This window comes from Apium graveolens, chromosome 11, assembly GCF_009905375.1.
Source record: "Apium graveolens cultivar Ventura chromosome 11, ASM990537v1, whole genome shotgun sequence".
Taxonomy (NCBI): Eukaryota; Viridiplantae; Streptophyta; class Magnoliopsida; order Apiales; family Apiaceae; genus Apium; species Apium graveolens.
Window position 1 is genome coordinate 67,730,148 of NC_133657.1, and position 22,220 is coordinate 67,752,367.

The window sequence follows — 22,220 nt, forward strand, 5'->3', positions numbered from 1 at the left end:
AAGTAGACAGTAATTGGCTTTTCTTTGGATCTGATGGTTTGACATTTTTCCACAGAAGTTTCTTTTTGTCAGCTACTTCCATTTTGTCTAAATCAACTTGAGCACTGTCAGAGGTTGACTTGATGACTTTATCAGAACTTGTTGTTTCAGTTATAGCTTGTTGTTCTTGACTCTGAACAACTTGAGACTTGTCAGAGGTTGTCTTTGTTTTTTAAGAAATCTTCTTTCTTTTCAGAGTTTGAACATCCTTATCTTCAGCAAGAATATCATCAGTAACTTGAACCATTTTGCACACTGGCTTTATTAGAATTTGAGGAATTTTCCTTTCCAGTGGCTTGGTTGGTTCATTAACTTTTCCCTTTCCTTTGTCTTTGGGATCAATCTTAGATTGTGATCTTGTTTTGGGCTTCGATGCCTCAGTTTGTGACTTCTCCTTGATCATAATGCCTTTTTCCTTAGGCCTTGGAGGTTTCTTTGCAACAAAAGCTTTTGCCTTTAGATTTTTCTTTTCAGCTTTAAATCTAGCTTCTTTCTCCTTGAGATTTTCTAAATCCATTCCTGGATTATGCTTCAGAAATAATCTTCTAGCAATTTCCTCATCAAGTGTATGAATCTTGGGATCCTTGTAGTAGACAGTAGTCTGCTTTCCCTTGAGCTTCAGAGTTTGCATGAACTCTTGAGAATCTTGACTTCCACCTTGTATCAGAACATTAGGCTTTATCAGACTTTGCTCATCAGAACTTGATATCAGATTTTGAGTTTCAATACTTGCTATCAGATTTTGAGTTTGAGCAGCTTCAAAACTTGTCTTCTATTAAGTAGAAGATTTGCTTGCTTCAGTAATTAGTTTCCTAGAAGAAACCTTGCTGCTCTGCCCTTTACTTTGAACTTGACCTCTACCCTTTCTAGGGTTTCCCTGGTCATCAGCTTCATCATCTTTCTTCTTCAGTATTTGATCATTAGAGCATTTGGACTTAACTAACTTCTCCCTCTTTTTGGAATCATCTGATAATAGGAGTGAGAGAAGAAGTTCCACTGAAGATTGAATATCATTCAATTGAGCCTGTTGAGAAGCTTGATTTTCCAGAACCTCAGAGATTTGGGCATGTCGCTTCTCTTGAGCTTTCTCAATTGTTTCGACTTTTTCAGAAATAGGTCTGATGAACCTCTTTTTATCAAGCTCGGTCTCTATATCTAGCTTTTCAGCTTTTTCAAGAAGCTTATCAACCTTTTCTTGAGTAGCATAGTGTAGACCTTGAAGGTTCTTGGTAGACAGAGCTGTAATTTTGAGTTTGTCTTGAAATTCGTATTTGTGAGCAACTCATCAGCTTTACCAATATGGTATGTCAGGACTTTGGAGCTTGGAATGAAATCAGATTCATTCCACTTCTTGGTCCACTCTACTCCTCTATGAGTTTTATCCCAAGGTAAAGGAGCATCCTGTTCAAAAAAATTCTTGACCAATGCTTCCTTTTGAAGTACCGGAGCTGTAGTATGTACTGAGACACTATCTTCAGAGCTTGATGAAGACTCATTATCCTCTGATAACACAACAGTGTGTGAGGCTATATGAGTTTCTGCTTTATCTTCATCTAAATTCTGATCTTTAGGTTCTTGATCCAGAATTGGTGTAGATGGCATCTCATCATCAGCATTTAAGATTGGAGAATGAGTTGGAGATTGCGCAGCTGCTGTAGGAGCTTCCAAATACAGAATAGTAGGAATGTGCAGCCTATTGATGTCAATTTCAGGACTTAATCCTGAATCTTCAACTTTAACATCTTCATGAAGAGGAGAGACTGGAGGTGTAACCACTGTATCAGGAACAGTGTCTTTGTCTTTAGCTGGAGGTGGCAGAGATTCGATGATAATTGGCTCTTTTGAGATCAGAGATTCCTGATCTCCTTCCTCAACGTCTTCAGTATCTTCTGATGGAGGCTTGGCCAAATGCCTCTTAGCCCTCATTTTCTTCAATCTCCTTGCCAATGAAGGAGTTGCTTTATCATCAGTACTTACTGTTCTTTTCCTCTTCAAAGTATCAGAACTTTGAGCTTCAGCATTTACTTGATGGGTAGACCCTTCAGCTTCTGTTTCTTTCTGAAAAACCTCAGTTTTAGCTTCAACTGTCACAGGTTCTAATGCATAAACCTGTGCTTCCTATTCACTTTCAGATTCATCCCGGAGAATCATTTTCCTTCTCTTTTGCAGAGGCTGAGGAGCAGACTTTGTTCTTTTTGGCCTGGAAGGTGAATGTCTGATTGTATGTGATGATAGTTGAGGTTGAGAAGTGGTTGGTCGTGCAGTGGTTGGAGATTCTGATGGAGGTTGGGATGGTTGGACATCAGGATATAGAGCAGCGTATGTGGACGGGTCAGAGTTTACCAAAAACTGTTTGACAGATTTGGGAATTTGGAGGGGTCTAAAAATAGCTTTCTTACTATCAGTAGATAATAAGTCAGTAAATACTCTCTTAGCAAGCTTAAATGGTTAAATTAACTCACTTGCTAATTGGGGTGCATCAGAACAACAAGAACTATAAATAAGTTGACAGAATCTAGCAAAATATACAGTGTTTCTATCTTTTGTAATCATATCCCCAATATATCCTAAAACAGCATTTGCATAATCAAAATGAGTTTAATTTATGAGAGCATACTCGATTTGTTGACTGAGAATTGGTATTGCATCAAAATTTGAACACTTATTTGTAAAAGTCCTGGTGATGCATTCAAAGAAGAAACTTTATTCTCTCCTTATATGGGGTCTCTTCAACTGTCCCAGCTTCGCCAGAGTCTTCTCATAGGCCAGATTGGCCATTAGCTGTTGAAGAACTGGCTCTTCAACTGTTGAATATGTGCAGTTTTCTGGCAGATGGAGTGCTTGTCGAACTGTGGCCAAAGTCACCATATGGGCATCCTCCCCTATTGTAAATACAATACTTGGAGACCCATTGGCACCACCATCATCATACACATATGACCTCTAGAACTCCAGCACTTGGGTTCCTGAGAATGTGTCTGGTTGGGTCAGTGCATAACCTATCTCAGAGTTAGCGAGAAAGTCCTGAACGAAATGAAGATTTTATGGGGCTTCACTCTTGCTAAGAATAGCCAAGTAATTATTGGGGACAAACTTCGCTCCATTGAAAATAATATCGTTTGGTGCCATTTCTGTAAGAAATTAGTGAGAAAATATATTGTGCACAAGGTGCTTGATAAAAGTCCTGTATGAAAAAGCTTCAGAGAATATTAGAGAGAGAGAAAATAAGAGAGATTAAGAATAGAAAAGTAGGTAAAAGATTAGAAAATCTTTTAACTCCCATATATATACTCTCTCCACTAAACAGTCCTTTTTAGAAGTAAAACTGACACTTGTACACCTGTCAGCCAGTAAATAGTTAAATCAGAGTTAGTGGGCACGAGAAATAAGCAATAATTACTGTGCACATGCAGTTTTTCAAGACAAACACGTTTATCGCTAACCTAAATGATTATGACTGTTTTTATCTCACCTAAATATATTATGATTAAATATGACCATTTCAGTATTTACCACAAATAAGTCAAGTAAAGAATAATGCCACGTAAGCATTAGAGTTTCCATCAGAATTTAATATCAGAACTTGACTATTATCAGATTTTAACAGTCATCAGAACATGGGTTCTGTACTCAAAAAATGAATGTTTGTTACTGTGATTCTTCATACAAAGACTAACTTGTTTCGTCGGAGTTTAATCATCAGAACTTCCATCAAAACTTGTCCTCAGAATTTATGCAAATGACACTAAACTGTTTGTCAAAATCAACTTAATCACCATAGTGATTTTCATCATTCATATTGAGTGATAGTGTGTGCATTTAGCAAAATATCAGATAAAGATTAAAGTCTGATATACTTCAGTACATCTTAGAAATAAGGCATAACTAAGAAAAGTTCTTAAAATCTGTCATTGATAATGAAGTCTACTATAGGATAAATTTGTGCAAGAATCCACCTCAACTGTTTGTGCTCATTTTATTCATCTTTTAGAATTCTTTTTCACAGTGGCTTCTCAGTGTAAATGAGTCACAACTGCTATCAGAATTTATGCTATTATCAGAGTATTTCTCCAGTAATCAGAGAATGTGAAAAGTCACCAATAAAATTTATTTGCTTTTCTAATACATATTACTTAATACCAGCAATGCACTTAGGTCTTCCCTTCCACATATTTACTCTAGATCTCAAAGGAGTAGCTGACTTTAATTTTCTTTTCTTTTCTTTTCTTCAGATAAGTGAGGCTTATCAGCATTTAGATTCATCCTTAAGATTTACTAACATCAGAATTTGACAAATAAGAAGCAAGAATCTAGTTTGTGACTTAGTAATAAGATACACAAAGTAAATTTGACTAAGCTCAAAATCAGAATTTGCTTGTGTTAGTGAATTTCCACATAAACAACTAATTCAAACATGGGACTTCTAGTATGTTAAAGACTACTAGGTCAGCATCTAGCACAGTAATTCTCATTGGATTGAATAGTCACAGAACATTCAAATCACTATCAGAGTATATAGATCCATATCAGATAATAATCAGCATTTAATTTATTTCAATTTAAGAACAGATTACATGAAGATAAAACAATCTGTAAATACTGATCATAAAATCTGATGCATGAGAACAAAAACTAAGCAGATTTAGAGAAAGAACCTGAAACCATTCCAAGTTCATTTACCAGCTGTCTTGTAAAAGTAGCTTTACATAATGGTTTTATGAAAATATCTGCTAGTTGTTGATCTGTTGGAACAAAATGTAATTCCACTGTACCTTCCATCACATGTTCCTTTATGAAATGGTACCTAATGCTGATGTGCTTTGTCATTGAGTGTTGAACTGGATTATGTAACACCCCCAAATCCGGGGTCGGGGATCCGGGTTGTCACGAGTTCCATTTCCCTTAACAACACCCAATCTTAATAAATAATCAATTACTCTGTACTGTGACCCCACAATAAACACACACACCACAAGTTATAGTCTCAGAGATGAATATCCAAAAATAATCACAAGTCGTTTTATTCCACAATTATATGCCAATACACCTTAAACAGGTTTCTGAATAAATTTACATTTCTTTGCCATTATTACAATTCATTTATATACATAATCTGATACATCAAAATTTGAAAGCCTAGCCTATTGGTAGTTCCTACCTCAGCTATGGCGGCATCAGTGCTTCTAGAAAACTGCGGAACGTCTCCTAACCTCTTGCGAATCGGGAGCTTGGTCCGGTTCATCTTGTCTATCTGATGTTGTATGATGAAAGAAGAAAGCAAGGGTGAGCAGCAAGCCCACCAAAATAATATGTATAATGATTAATAGTATATGAGCCTTCTCTTAGTACTCATGAAAGTCTTGGTCAAAAGAAATGAACCAAGTTGATATCTTAATGCGATGAAGTCGCAAAATATTCAGTATATATATATATATACATATATACTTTTCAAAATATTGGAAGTCCTCTTCCATGCATAATATACACAAAGTCCTAGTGTATAACTGTATAAAAAATATCGTTGCAAGGTGATCTCATATATCTAACCTTGTCTCAATGTTTTTCTGAAAGTCTTTGTCATTCGTAAGATAATCATTTACTAGATATAAGTTTAAAAGATAAAGTTACAAGATACTCCAATATACTTATATCTTTTCTAAATACTACTTGAACTACCACCGTTCAAGTTATAATTAGTTCAAAAGTTCATCACATAGATGAGACTACAAGACCAGATTTGAATAGATTAAATCTTTAAAATATCATCAAAATAAAATGAAGTTACGAGATACTTCATTTGATGCAAACATCATTTTGAAAACTTGACCCTGCCAACACTCAACAATCGCCCAACCGTAGCCTTTCTATCGAAGTGCTCTGGGTAGTGTTACAGAAATATCCAATTGGATGATGAACTCATTACGGGAGTTTACCGCGCCAGGAAGACCACTTACGATGATCAGTCGTAGTAGTGCAACCCCACCATTTTCTACATGTAGAGGAGAACCTGTCGGATTTACTTGTCAACCGAACACTGAACTCCTAAGGAATGGACCGCCTTAGCGGAACTTCCAGGCCATTTGGGCCAATATAATAAGGCTGGGCCGGCGCTACTCGACCACTTACGCCACTCCTAGTTCAGATGAAATCCATGACTCTGAAACGTAAAGCTCGTCCCCCCTTTCCCCAAGTAGAAACTTGTTGATACGGCTCCACCAAGAAGTCGTATCTAGTTGGAAAGGAAAACTCACCGATATTTCCCAGGCGATGCCTGTTAATGGATTAACTTGTTCCAAGAATTTTACTTCCCGAGTATTGGGTAAGTAATCAAAAACTCTTTTATCAAGACAGCAACCTTGTTGCGAATATAAAACACACCACAGAGCCGGATCCCTCAGGTTTTGAGCGAGTATTTAAATCCCCTTCGAAAGGAGGATCTTAAATATAAAAATGAGTTTTGGGATCCGCTCTAACTTTTAAAAATCATTTTGAAGACTCGCAAAACATTTTTAAGAATGTTTGGAGTGATGCTGATTTAACAAAATAAATCAGTCCCAATATATTAGAAAATATCTGAATATTATTATTTAAATAATATTCCCATAAAGAATAATCTTTATAAAAATAATTGAAGTAGAAGTATTAAAACTTATACTTGAAACGAGTAGCAAATAATCAAAGATATACTTATACGAAAGTAATATCTTTATTTGAATAATCAAAAATAAGTTTGATTATCGACACCTTATTCTTTAATACAATAAATAATATTATTAAGTAATAAGCGGAGTCATAATACCTCGAATGAATACTATAAATAATATTCATAAAATAAAGGAGTCATACATCCTCAAATGAATATCCAAGTAATATTCAATAATAATATAAACTGAGTCATAAGCCCTCGAATGAATATTCAAATAATATTCAAATAATAAAATAAACTGAGTCATAAGCCCTCGAATGAATATTCAAATAATATTCAAATAATAAAATAAACTGAGTCATAAGCCCTCGAATGAATATTCAAAATAATATTCATTTAAGTAAAATAAAGGTATCGAATAAACCTTATTCGATCAATAGTTTTAAAAACTATATCCATATATATATATATATATATAATATACTCGGGAACATCGACTCCCGGTTTAGAAATATGTTCACCTTTTATCCCCTATACTAAGGGTATACGCAACTACTTGCTTATTTCTAGCATAGGTATTATGCAACTATAAGCATTGAAATCAACATATAGATAACCAGATTATGAAACAGACATGCATATATACCATATCAGCATGCTCCAATATATCGCAAAATTTGCTAATAACAATCATGCAATATCACAAGATAATGCATATACATATATTTACATCACAACAATAGTATAACGGGTAGAAAACTTGCCTGAGCGACTGGGGGTTACGAATGGCTCGGGACGAGTCTGGTAACCTATAAGCAACAAGTAAGTTGGAATTAAACCAAAGTCACTTGTAAATCTATACTCTAACCGACTCAGACTCTAACGCTCGTTTTGCGCTTAACGATTTACTTAAGTCGCTCGAGTACCCTCGGCTCCACCATTTTTAATAATTTACCCATTACGAGTTTTAAGGCGATTCTTTCGCGAGTGTCTTATCAACTGCCTAACACACTCTACATAAATGTTTCATGCTCCAATTAGTCATTTAAGGGCCTTAACCAAGGTTTCAAAGTAAGGCGAGGGGTAAAGGTTCGTTCGCGAAACACCGTTACGTAAAACGGTCGTTTCTCCTAAACCGTACATCGGATTCAAGCAAACCACATATCAAAACGAAGCTTGAAACATAACCTATCTAAGCATGGAAGTGGTTAGTTTATAGAAGTGGGTGTTCGGGTCCAACAGTTAATCACAAAACAGTTTATAGAAAATCGGGCATTACGACGGCTATAACCTAACGATTTCCAAAGTTTAAACTACACCAAATCATCACCAATTCAACAACAATCCAACATCCATCAACATCAAACTAAACCCATTCATCTAAGCACTATTATCATCCAAACAAACCAAACTTAAAACTAAGGGTTCAAGAGTTTATACCTTCCTTGGAGAGTGGGTAGTCACTAACAAGCCTCTAGGAACCTTGATCTATGCTTAATCAACCTTAAGCTTTCATGAAAATCAAGAAAATCAAAGTAAGTTACTATTCACTACTATTCATCATCATCTTTGATGAGTGGATTAGCTATGCAAACCATGGAATCTTGATCTTAAACTCATGGTATAACTAAGTTATGAAATATAGGATCCAAGGAAACAAACCTTGTAATTTTCCATGGCCTAGAACTTGAGTTTTGAAAATCTATTTCTTTATTTCTTGAAAAGGCCGAATGGAAGAAGAAAGAAATGGGGGAGAGATTTTGCTTGCTTGTCTTGCCTTGATATTTGTGCAAAGAATGCATGGTTGTGGTTAATTATTGGCTAAATATCTTGTTTTCACTTGCTTATGTCATTGCTTGCATCACTACTTTGCCACATGTCTCATTCTTGTGGTGTGATGATGTCACCTTGCTTCTAACCACATGTTTTAGCTTATATTAGAAGCTTCCTTCTCATGTTACTTGCATGTGCTTGCCCCTTGGACGTTTATTTGTTTTACGGTTCGCTTAACTCTCTTTCTCGTTGATCGTTTGAGGAATCGTACCCGAGATCTTATTACTTGGGTTCCCTTAACCTTTCTCAATACATTATATTCCTTTTTATAATCCTCTCTTATAATCCTTGAATTTAAATCCCTTTAATCATGTTACCTTATACTCAATTCTTTCGGTATCTGGTGGATTTTCGAGAAAAATCAAAGTGTTCGGAATTGGATTCTGACGATCTTTACATACACTTATTTACTTTATGGAATACTAATATCTTAAAATATCCATAACAGAACCCCTACATAGTGTGGCATGAAAAGTTTTCTCATTCAGCAAAAACACTATTCATAAGGGTTTCAAAAATTTCCAAAAATTGGGGTTATTACAGTCTCCCCTCCTTAAAAGGATTCCGTCCCGGAATCAAATAGAAAATGAATAGGGATACTCTCTTAGCATTGCACTTTCTAACTCTCGAGTAAATTTTCCCACATTGTGGTTCTACCACCAAACTCTGACTAGTTTGATAACCCTTCTTCTAAGCACTTGTCCCTTTTCGATCTATAACCCTTCCTGGTTGCTCCATATAGGTTACGTCTGGTTGCATGTCTATGCACTCATATGCCCCTATTTATCTGGCATCCGAATTACATTTTCTTAACATTGATACGTGGAACACGTTATGAACTTGCTACATATTCGGGGGTAGGGCTAGCTCATATGCTATCTTCCCAATATGTCTTAATATATCCAAGGGTCCAACAATTCGTGGACTTAGCTTCCCTTTCTTTCCGAACCTCATCCTTCCTTTCCAAGGGAATACCTATAACAACACTAGGTCCCCTACTTCCTATTCTTTGTCCTTTCGTGTCAAATCAACATACTTCTTATGTCCATCTTGGGCTACTACCAGCCGTCCTCTGATTAAATCTATTAAATCCTTGGTCCTTTGGACCACTGCTGGTCTGAGCATCTTGCGCTCTACAACTTCATTCTAACATAAGGGAGATCGACGTTATCTTCCCTCAAGGATCTCATAAGACGACATCTCGATACCTGACATACGATCTATTGTCGTAAGAAAACTCAATCCGTGTTAAGTGATCATTCCAAATTCTTTCAAGTCTATTGCACAGACTCTCATTATAGCTTTAACATTAGAGCTTTTGCTTCTCAATACCCATTCTTTTCCAGTTCGTAATCACTACTACCTTCCGTTCCTAATATTATACTGGTTATACTTTTGCTCGTTAGCGTTCTATAACCTTTTAATAACCATGCCAACCTTAGTATCACGAATGTGTTTCCATTTCGAATACTACCACAACTTTATTACTCCTTTTTCAGCTGTTTCTATTTTCGAAAGCTTGATCCTTCATATAGAAGTAAAAGAATTTATTGAGAGATCACTATGATTATGAACACTTGTTATATCGCATTGTTAGTACAGAAGGTGGTCAGCCTTTAGTACTTGACAAGCAATTAAACAATAGCTGGTATCCTACTAGGCTTCTATCACACAGATAGATAGTCATTCGGCAATACCTCCCCTTTCTGGAAGGGTTGTTCTTCTCAGCTTACATGAAATGAAAAGAAGAGAAAAGAACGAATTGAAGAGAATTGTATATATGAAAAAAATATACTGCCACAAAATATCTGGCTTGGAACCTACCTCTGAACTATAGAGGTTTGTCATAGGAGAACAAATCATATACGTATATAAATCAACATTAAGCATTATAGCCTCGTATTTCCCATGCCTAAATATTTTCGCTATCCCGTCCATCATTCTATGGACCCACACTCTTCCTCGAGCTTATACACAATCACCTTTGAAACTCCCTCGACATCGAAAATCGAATCTGGGATCTCATTCTAGACATCATCATTACTAGAATTCTATGCTTGCACCGCAACCTTCCTCGTATAATAATACGACTCTCTATTGATAAGAAAGAATAATTATTCACTAGGTAGATACTCTACTTAATTAGTCTATCAATGATAACTTATACACTACCACGACCCGATTAGTGGTACTCAATCTCAACACCCATTCCAATACAACTCTCACGGTTGTAATCAGCTCAATACTCGCAGAATCATTGTTGCCTTACTATGGTCCACCACTGACCTACTATCATCATTCATTTTCCATGAAGTCTTAATAGCTAACCATACGGAGTCCATACATGTCGTATCAAATCCTTCTAAGGAGGTAACATAATCACCATTCATGATTCATGGAGTACACTCCTGATCCTGACATACATACATGACATGAAGCATATAAAATTGCAGAAGAGTTTCAATCAAAGCACCGATAGCAGGTTAATACCATTCTTAATCATATGCCTTCAATAGAAGACTTAACTCAAAGGTTTGTTTGGTCCTTTTTGAAACATGGTCCTGGCTTATCTCAAGATAGGACCTTCTAAGATAGATAGCCCGTTCATGGCGATTACACAGATTAAACCTTTACCAACTACTATTACGGTTGGGTATTGCACAGTCATCAGAAGGAATGTCAATCTTTCAAATCATAATACAATCTTCACGGCTTTAACCATTATCATTGTATTCTCCTGGCACGAGCGCCGATAATTATCTTTTTACCTTTAAAGTGTCGGCCACCTCTTTGGCCTTTCCTGATAGTAAAATTTCCTTACAGTCAATGTCATTTTAACCACCTCCAAATAATTTTCTATCTCATTTCAATCACAGCTTATGTGAAGATGTTTTCTTTAAAGTCTGATGAGTAAAAATAAAAAAATTATCACCATTTTTCCATAAGTTATTGCCTCAGTCTTTAGAGGTTAATCACTGTCACGACTGACTTTTAATCATACTTAGAACATCTTTTATCTTAAGTCCTAATTTCCCTGAATAATTTCGACCATTACTGGTTCGTTCCATACCTTCTCGTGGTTTAACACGTGCCTCACTTGGCATCATTATAATTACGTCATATTTCCTTTATCAACATTTCTATTCTTGAGAATTTTGAATATTACCTTTCTCCTTGTAAAACCTCTAAGGTTATCCTTGAATCGTTCCTCCTGTATTCCCTAGATACAGGGCATATCAAGATACCATTTATTAATACCAGAATCATTGTCTATATACTTCTGAAAAAATTTCTCCATTGATTCTTAAAGGTTGTTATTACCTTAATCCTTTCCAATTCATACTGTCAAAACTCATACTATCCCTATTAAGGGTGAAATGCCAACCTTTAGGCATTCCCCTAGGATTCGTTTTAAGTTACCGATGTTCTATCCTTAATTCCACCTTTAAAAAGGTACAAGCATCCTTCCATGGATAAATAAAGTCATATATCCCTGATAGATTATCATATTCATCATTCCCACCTTGATAGTCTATACCTAACTTCATAATAGCATCCTTATTCATATTGAGGTCAATCCATATGGCCTCCAAAAGATAACAACGGTTATCCGCTTGTCTTGCCTAATTTGGTAACGATAACAAGGATGTTCTGGAAGATATTGGTCGTGTTCAACGTGAACTTCTTCTTAATAATTCCTTATTTACTTTTATTGTTTCTCAACAGTCACCTCAATGTTGGGATATCTCTCATACCTGGCGTCTCCCTTTCTGGGTATCAAGCCACCGGTCTTACACTTCACATTCTTGAAGGTCACTTCCTTCATCCAATTTTCCTAATTTCTTACTTCCTTGTCTCCTCAGTCTATCCGCGTCTCATATTTAACCTTCGAACTATCTCAAGTTTTCCTCAAATCCTCCCAACTTATAGGGGATAAAATATATGTATCTCTTATGCCTTCACCCAACAATTTTAACTCATGGTGAATCACCCTCATCCTGACGATTACATACTTTTTCTATTTCTATTGCTACGAGTCTTTAGGGTTTCCTCATACCCAATTCATTTATCATTCCTCAAACTCTATTGCCTTTATATTCCTTTCCACTTCAGTTTCTTTTTATTTTCCTTTCTCTTATCATTATTTCATGGACCAACACAACATAAACATTGATTTCAAACATCCCGTCATTCTGGATTCGTGTCCTCAGAACGAATCTTGACAACTTTTACAACTTAGATTCATAATTTATCATACTCGTCTGCCTTTGTTCTAGCTCCAAAGCTTTTACACTATCTCCTTATCTTTGGGAATTACTTTCCCGAAAACAATTGACTGAACTTAAATCAGTTTATTCTAACCTCTGGCTCCGTGCCTTTCTTGGTCTTTCACCAGCGGGTGGTCTCTCTCTTAGGAGGGTAAGTGACAAAATAGTCTTTTGTGGTTCATCAATCATTTAGAATCTCAAATGATTCCTCTATTTCCTTTAGCCAGGCTCTTGCCTCGACTGGGTCAGCTTGTTCCTTGGAACTCTGAGAGCTTAGCGACTTAGAGGTCCTGAAAGAATTTCACACCACATTGTTTCCTCAAGGTGGTGGTTGGGGATAATAGTCTAAGTTCTGTCTAGACAGGTCCATGAATTGCCGTATAGGAGTACCGTCTCGGGTCTCCTTTCCTTACTCGACTTTCTGTTTCCTTAGTATGAAATGTTTCATCCTACTCCCCATAATTGGGGTCATCTTTTAATTTAAAATCCTCATTTTCCACTTCATCATGTTATGGGTTCCTTTTTGTCTTGGTGGCAACCTCCCTGACTATCACGTTCAGGGTTTGCTCTAACTCTTATTCCTCAAACTAGCTTTCATCTAAGATTTCATCTCTAAGCTCTTAAACATTTGGAACCCAAATTCTATGGGAATACCTCATTATTCCCTTATCATCTCTCTCGGTATTAATCTCATATCTATTTGTTGGCTCTCTGCCTTCATTCATCACTTTTACTGGCACAATATGTTCTTTTCCAATAATTCGGGCTGTATTGCTATCTCAAACAGCTTTTCGGTACCGGCTCCGGTTACCTTCACTACTATTTCCATTTTCTCAAAATCTCTTATAAACTCTCCAAAATACATTATCATCTTGAGTCTCTCCTTTTTACTAAGGGCATCAGCCACCATATTGGCTTTCCCCGAATGATAAAGAATCTCCCAATCATAATTCTTGATTAGCTCTAACCGCCTCCTCTGGCGTATGTTGAGCTCTTTCTACGTAAAAATGTACTAGAGCACTTATGGCTTAGGTAATTCTCGCACTTCTCTCCATACAAGTAGTGCCTCCAATCTTTAGGGTAAACTATTGCCACGAGCCTAAGCTCATGAGCGGGGATATCGAATTTCATACTACCTTAATTGTCTTGACATGTACGCGATTACCTTACCGTGCTGCATAAGCACGCACCCTAAGCCCTTGTGCGAAGCGTCACTACACTTCACAAAATCTCCTTTTCCATCCGGCAACGCCAGCATAGGGGCCATCACCAACCTCTGCTTCAGTTTTTGAAAGCTGTTCTCGCATTTCTCTGTCCATTCGAACTTCTCAGTCTTACGAGTAAGCCGCGTTAAAGGGGCTACTATCTTTACAACTTGAACGAACCTCCGGTAGTGACCGGCCAATCCTACCTCTAGTAGTCGACCAAACCATGGTCATCAATTCATCAGTGGTCCTTTATCCAATCCTGTCAGGATCCTCCATGGGATCCTCCTCAACAACTATCCCTTCTAGGACAACATCCTCAACCGCTAATCCTCAATATCAACATCATCCGGTCCTGCATTAGGACACTCTATCGGATCCACAATCCGATCTCTAATTAGTAATAAAATATCATCGCGATGTTGCTCCTCAACCTCAGGGTTCGGAGTCCCGCTACCATATACGATAACGAACTACGCTCCTATCACGATATTTATAAGGGTTCCCATAAGGGTTTTAACTGTCAGTGCTACGTTAGGTAGCCCGACTATGAACTTGGCAAGAGTTCTTATTATCTTAGTTAACTTATTATCTTAACGTCCCATCATCTCTGAGGTTTATAATGCTTAGCTCTGATACCATTTCTGTAACACCCCCAAATCCGGGGTCGGGGATCCGGGTTGTCACGAGTTCCATTTCCCTTAACAACACCCAATCTTAATAAATAATCAATTACTCTGTACTGTGACCCCACAATAAACACACACACCACAAGTTATAGTCTCAGAGATGAATATCCAAAAATAATCACAAGTCGTTTTATTCCACAATTATATGCCAATACACCTTAAACAGGTTTCTGAATAAATTTACATTTCTTTGCCATTATTACAATTCATTTATATACATAATCTGATACATCAAAATTTGAAAGCCTAGCCTATTGGTAGTTCCTACCTCAGCTATGGCGGCATCAGTGCTTCTAGAAAACTGCGGAACGTCTCCTAACCTCTTGCGAATCGGGAGCTTGGTCCGGTTCATCTTGTCTATCTGATGTTGTGTGATGAAAGAAGAAAGCAAGGGTGAGCAGCAAGCCCACCAAAATAATATGTATAATGATTAATAGTATATGAGCCTTCTCTTAGTACTCATGAAAGTCTTGGTCAAAAGAAATGAACCAAGTTGATATCTTAATGCGATGAAGTCGCAAAATATTCAGTATATATATATACATATATACTTTTCAAAATATTGGAAGTCCTCTTCCATGCATAATATACACAAAGTCCTAGTGTATAACTGTATAAAAAATATCGTTGCAAGGTGATCTCATATATCTAACCTTGTCTCAATGTTTTTCTGAAAGTCTTTGTCATTCGTAAGATAATCATTTACTAGATATAAGTTTAAAAGATAAAGTTACAAGATACTCCAATATACTTATATCTTTTCTAAATACTACTTGAACTACCACCGTTCAAGTTATAATTAGTTCAAAAGTTCATCACATAGATGAGACTACAAGACCAGATTTGAATAGATTAAATCTTTAAAATATCATCAAAATAAAATGAAGTTATGAGATACTTCATTTGATGCAAACATCATTTTGAAAACTTGACCCTGCCAACACTCAACAATCGCCCAACCGTAGCCTTTCTATCGAAGTGCTCTGGGTAGTGTTACAGAAATATCCAATTGGATGATGAACTCATTACGGGAGTTTACCGCGCCAGGAAGACCACTTACGATGATCAGTCGTAGTAGTGCAACCCCACCATTTTCTACATGTAGAGGAGAACCTGTCGGATTTACTTGTCAACCGAACACTGAACTCCTAAGGAATGGACCGCCTTAGCGGAACTTCCAGGCCATTTGGGCCAATATAATAAGGCTGGGCCGGCGCTACTCGACCACTTACGCCACTCCTAGTTCAGATGAAATCCATGACTCTGAAACGTAAAGCTCGTCCCCCCTTTCCCCAAGTAGAAACTTGTTGATACGGCTCCACCAAGAAGTCGTATCTAGTTGGAAAGGAAAACTCACCGATATTTCCCAGGCGATGCCTGTTAATGGATTAACTTGTTCCAAGAATTTTACTTCCCGAGTATTGGGTAAGTAATCAAAAACTCTTTTATCAAGACAGCAACCTTGTTGCGAATATAAAACACACCACAGAGCCGGATCCCTCAGGTTTTGAGCGAGTATTTAAATCCCCTTCGAAAGGAGGATCTTAAATATAAAAATGAGTTTTGGGATCCGCTCTAACTTTTAAAAATCATTTTGAAGACTCGCAAAACATTTTTAAGAATGTTTGGAGTGATGCTGATTTAACAAAATAAATCAGTCCCAATATATTAGAAAATATCTGAATATTATTATTTAAATAATATTCCCATAAAGAATAATCTTTATAAAAATAATTGAAGTAGAAGTATTAAAACTTATACTTGAAACGAGTAGCAAATAATCAAAGATATACTTATACGAAAGTAATATCTTTATTTGAATAATCAAAAATAAGTTTGATTATCGACACCTTATTCTTTAATACAATAAATAATATTATTAAGTAATAAGCGGAGTCATAATACCTCGAATGAATACTATAAATAATATTCATAAAATAAAGGAGTCATACATCCTCAAATGAATATCCAAGTAATATTCAATAATAATATAAACTGAGTCATAAGCCCTCGAATGAATATTCAAATAATATTCAAATAATAAAATAAACTGAGTCATAAGCCCTCGAATGAATATTCAAATAATATTCAAATAATAAAATAAACTGAGTCATAAGCCCTCGAATGAATATTCAAAATAATATTCATTTAAGTAAAATAAAGGTATCGAATAAACCTTATTCGATCAATAGTTTTAAAAACTATATCCATATATATATATATATATAATATACTCGGGAACATCGACTCCCGGTTTAGAAATATGTTCACCTTTTATCCCCTATACTAAGGGTATACGCAACTACTTGCTTATTTCTAGCATAGGTATTATGCAACTATAAGCATTGAAATCAACATATAGATAACCAGATTATGAAACAGACATGCATATATACCATATCAGCATGCTCCAATATATCGCAAAATTTGCTAATAACAATCATGCAATATCACAAGATAATGCATATACATATATTTACATCACAACAATAGTATAACGGGTAGAAAACTTGCCTGAGCGACTGGGGGTTACGAATGGCTCGGGACGAGTCTGGTAACCTATAAGCAACAAGTAAGTTGGAATTAAACCAAAGTCACTTGTAAATCTATACTCTAACCGACTCAGACTCTAACGCTCGTTTTGCGCTTAACGATTTACTTAAGTCGCTCGAGTACCCTCGGCTCCACCATTTTTAATAATTTACCCATTACGAGTTTTAAGGCGATTCTTTCGCGAGTGTCTTATCAACTGCCTAACACACTCTACATAAATGTTTCATGCTCCAATTAGTCATTTAAGGGCCTTAACCAAGGTTTCAAAGTAAGGCGAGGGGTAAAGGTTCGTTCGCGAAACACCGTTACGTAAAACGGTCGTTTCTCCTAAACCGTACATCGGATTCAAGCAAACCACATATCAAAACGAAGCTTGAAACATAACCTATCTAAGCATGGAAGTGGTTAGTTTATAGAAGTGGGTGTTCGGGTCCAACAGTTAATCACAAAACAGTTTATAGAAAATCGGGCATTACGACGGCTATAACCTAACGATTTCCAAAGTTTAAACTACACCAAATCATCACCAATTCAACAACAATCCAACATCCATCAACATCAAACTAAACCCATTCATCTAAGCACTATTATCATCCAAACAAACCAAACTTAAAACTAAGGGTTCAAGAGTTTATACCTTCCTTGGAGAGTGGGTAGTCACTAACAAGCCTCTAGGAACCTTGATCTATGCTTAATCAACCTTAAGCTTTCATGAAAATCAAGAAAATCAAAGTAAGTTACTATTCACTACTATTCATCATCATCTTTGATGAGTGGATTAGCTATGCAAACCATGGAATCTTGATCTTAAACTCATGGTATAACTAAGTTATGAAATATAGGATCCAAGGAAACAAACCTTGTAATTTTCCATGGCCTAGAACTTGAGTTTTGAAAATCTATTTCTTTATTTCTTGAAAAGGCCGAATGGAAGAAGAAAGAAATGGGGGAGAGATTTTGCTTGCTTGTCTTGCCTTGATATTTGTGCAAAGAATGCATGGTTGTGGTTAATTATTGGCTAAATATCTTGTTTTCACTTGCTTATGTCATTGCTTGCATCACTACTTTGCCACATGTCTCATTCTTGTGGTGTGATGATGTCACCTTGCTTCTAACCACATGTTTTAGCTTATATTAGAAGCTTCCTTCTCATGTTACTTGCATGTGCTTGCCCCTTGGACGTTTATTTGTTTTACGGTTCGCTTAACTCTCTTTCTCGTTGATCGTTTGAGGAATCGTACCCGAGATCTTATTACTTGGGTTCCCTTAACCTTTCTCAATACATTATATTCCTTTTTATAATCCTCTCTTATAATCCTTGAATTTAAATCCCTTTAATCATGTTACCTTATACTCAATTCTTTCGGTATCTGGTGGATTTTCGAGAAAAATCAAAGTGTTCGGAATTGGATTCTGACGATCTTTACATACACTTATTTACTTTATGGAATACTAATATCTTAAAATATCCATAACAGAACCCCTACATAGTGTGGCATGAAAAGTTTTCTCATTCAGCAAAAACACTATTCATAAGGGTTTCAAAAATTTCCAAAAATTGGGGTTATTACAGATTACCTGTCATAGCAATAGCACTTTGATTATCACAGTAAATAGGTATTTTAGAAAATTCTAACCCATAATACAGTAATTGATTCTTCATCCAAAGAATATGTGCATAACAGCTTCCTGCAGCAATATATTCTGCTTCTGCAGTTCATGTGGAAATTGATTTCTATTTCTTGCTAAACCAAGAAACTAATCTGCCTCCAAGAAATTGGCAGCTTCCACTTGTGCTTTTCCTGTCTATTTTGCATCCTGCAAAATCTGCATCTGAGTAACCTACTAGCTTAAAATCTGATTCTCTAGGATACCACAATCCTAGATCAGCTGTACCCTTGAGGTACTTGAAAATTCTTTTCACAGCTATTAAATGAGGTTCTCTTAGATCAACCTGAAATCATGCACAAAGACAGGTAGCATACATTATATCAGGTCTACTAGCAATTAAATAGAGTAAAGAGCCAATCATACCTCTATAGTTAGTAATATCTACTGATGAACCAGTATCTTTATCTAACTTGGTTGCAGTGGCCATGGGAGTGGATGCAGTTGAACTATCTTGCATTCCAAATTTCTTGAGTAAATTTCTGGTGTACTTGGATTGACAGATAAAAGTACCTTCTTTATTTTTCTTGACTTGAAGTCCTAGAAAATAACTAAGTTCTCCCATCATACTCATTTGATATCTTGACTGCATTAGCTTTACAAACCTTTCACAGAGTTTGGCATTTGTAGAACCAAATATAATATCATCAACATATATCTGTACCAAAAGTAAGTCCTTTCCATGGTTGAGGTAGAACAGTGTTTTTATCAATTGTACCTCTGTAAAATCCACTTTCCAGAAGGAATTGAGCTAGAGTCTCATACCATGCTCTTGGAGCTTGCTTAAGGCCATAAAGTGCTTTATCAAGCCTGTAGACATGATTTGGAAATTTTGAATCTACAAAACCTGGAGGTTGTTCAACATACACCTCTTCTTCCAATTCTCCATTGAGAAAAGCACTTTTCACATCCATTTGAAAGACTTTAAACTTTTTGTGAGCAACATAAGCCAAAAAGATTCTTATGGCTTCCAATCTAGCAACTGGTGTAAATGTTTCATCATAATCAATACCCTCCTGTTGAGAGTAGCCTTTAGCAACCAGCCTTGCTTTGTTCTTTGTAATTATGCCATAACTGTCAGTTTTGTTTCTGAACACCCACTTTGTGCCAACAACTGATCTGTTCTTTGCTCTTGGCACTAGGGTCCAGACTTTATTTCTTTCAAATTAATTTAACTCTTCCTGCATTGCCTGCACCCAATCAGCATCTTGAAGAGCTTCTTCCACTTTCTTTGGTTCAGTCTGAGATAGAAAAGAATGATAGAGACATTCATTTGATGTTGCAGTTCTAATTCTGACACCTGCTTCAGGATCTCCAATTATCAAGTCAGGTATATGTGATTTGGTCCACTTCCTTGCAGATGGAAGTTGATTTCTAGAACTGGATCCTCCCCATGATCCATGCTATCTCCATCAGCATTTTCTGATGCTCCCCATGTAGTTATCTCTCTGAGACTTCAGAATTTGAGTTAGATCCTTCAGGATTTGAAGAATCAAAGTTTCCAGAATTATCAGAATTTGGCTCATCAGAACTTGATGAATCAGAACTTGAAGAGCCAGTGACAGGTTCTGATGCTTCTTGAGAGTCTTGAGTTGTGGTAGGATCTTCAGCTTGCTCCCCCTGGACAGGTGCATTTTCCTTTAGAGTTGTTACCACAATTTCAATGACATCAGAACTTAACCCGTCAGAACTTACAGGATCAGAGTTTAAGTCATCAGAATTTACAGAATCAGAATTTAAATCTTCATTTTCAAATCTCAGTTGATCATGATCATTGAAATCTTCAAGTACAGTAATCTTCTTATCATCAAAAGATACATTGATAGATTCCATGACAACCCTTGTTCTTAAATTGTAGACTCTGAAGGCTTTTGTGGAAAGTGGATATCCAATAAAAATTCCTTCATCAGCTTTTAGATCAAATTTTGACAGCTATTCAGGAAGAGTCTTAAGAACAAAACACTTACATCCAAATACATGAAAGTATTTCAGATTTGGCTTCTTTTTCTTCACCATCTCATATGGTGTTTTTACATGCTTGTTTATGAGTGTAGCATTCTGTGTAAAACAAGCAGTCTGCATAGCTTCAGCCCAAAAGTAGGTTGGTAGCTTTGCTTCATCAAGCATAGTTCGTGCAGCTTCAATGAGAGTCCTGTTCTTTCTTTCCACAACTCCATTTTGCTGTGGAGTTCCAGCTGTAGAAAATTCCTGTTTGATTCCATGCTCTTTGCAGAACTCTTCCATAATTGAATTCTTGAACTCAGTGCCATTATCACTTATTATAATTTTAACAGAATCTTTGACCAACTTATCCAGCTGTCTGACATGATCAGTTAGAGTAGATGCAGTTTCATTCTTCTTGTGCAAGAAATACACCCAAGTGTACCTTGTGAACTCATCCACTATAACCATAACATATTTCTTCTTTTCAATAGACATGACATTAACTGGACCAAATAGATCAACATGTTGTAGGTGATAAGGCTCAAGAATTGCTTACAACTTCACAATGTTCTTCAAAGAAATCTACATGATAACCTCTGTCACAGATTTGACTCACACTTAGCAGATTATGTTTAAGTCCTGAGAAAAGAGCTACTGATTCAATGATGACATTCCCAAGATTGATATTGATATATCCCTGAGTTTTTCACATGTTGCCATCTCCATAAGAAATTCCTGGGCCAGCTTTCTCCACAAAATCTGATAGCAGGGCTTTATTTCCAGTCATATGTCCTGAACATCCACTGTCCAGCACTAGGATATCTTTCCTGTTGCCCTACAATCACAAAACCACTATTGGTTAGTTTTAAGGACCCAGACTTGCTTGGATACTTTGGCCTTTTTAAGTTTTTTAGCATTTGCAGCGGATTTAATTTCAGAGTTTATGCTAACATGTTGTTTATCAGAATTTATATCATACTTTACATCAGACTTTACACTAGAAGGAATTAAAGTAGCTTTCTTCAAAGAAGGTTTTATTTGATAATAATCATAGTACAGACTATGATATTCCTTACAAGTATAAATGGAATGCCATAAACTACCACAATGAAAACAAGGATTTTGTGGTTAAACCTAACAGACTGACTCTTAACTCCTGATCTAGGAGGTAAAGAGTTTATATCTTTATTCTTCCTGCAAGAAGAAGCAAGATGGTTAGGGTTTCCACAGTTATAACATTTCTTTCTAGGAGCATTAGGAACATGCATATAATTATTTCATTTGTTCACACCTTCCTTTCCATTCCTATTTTTCCTAGCTTTCTTTACCTTGTTGACATTCCTAATCTCTTTCAGCTTATGCTTAAGCTGCTTCT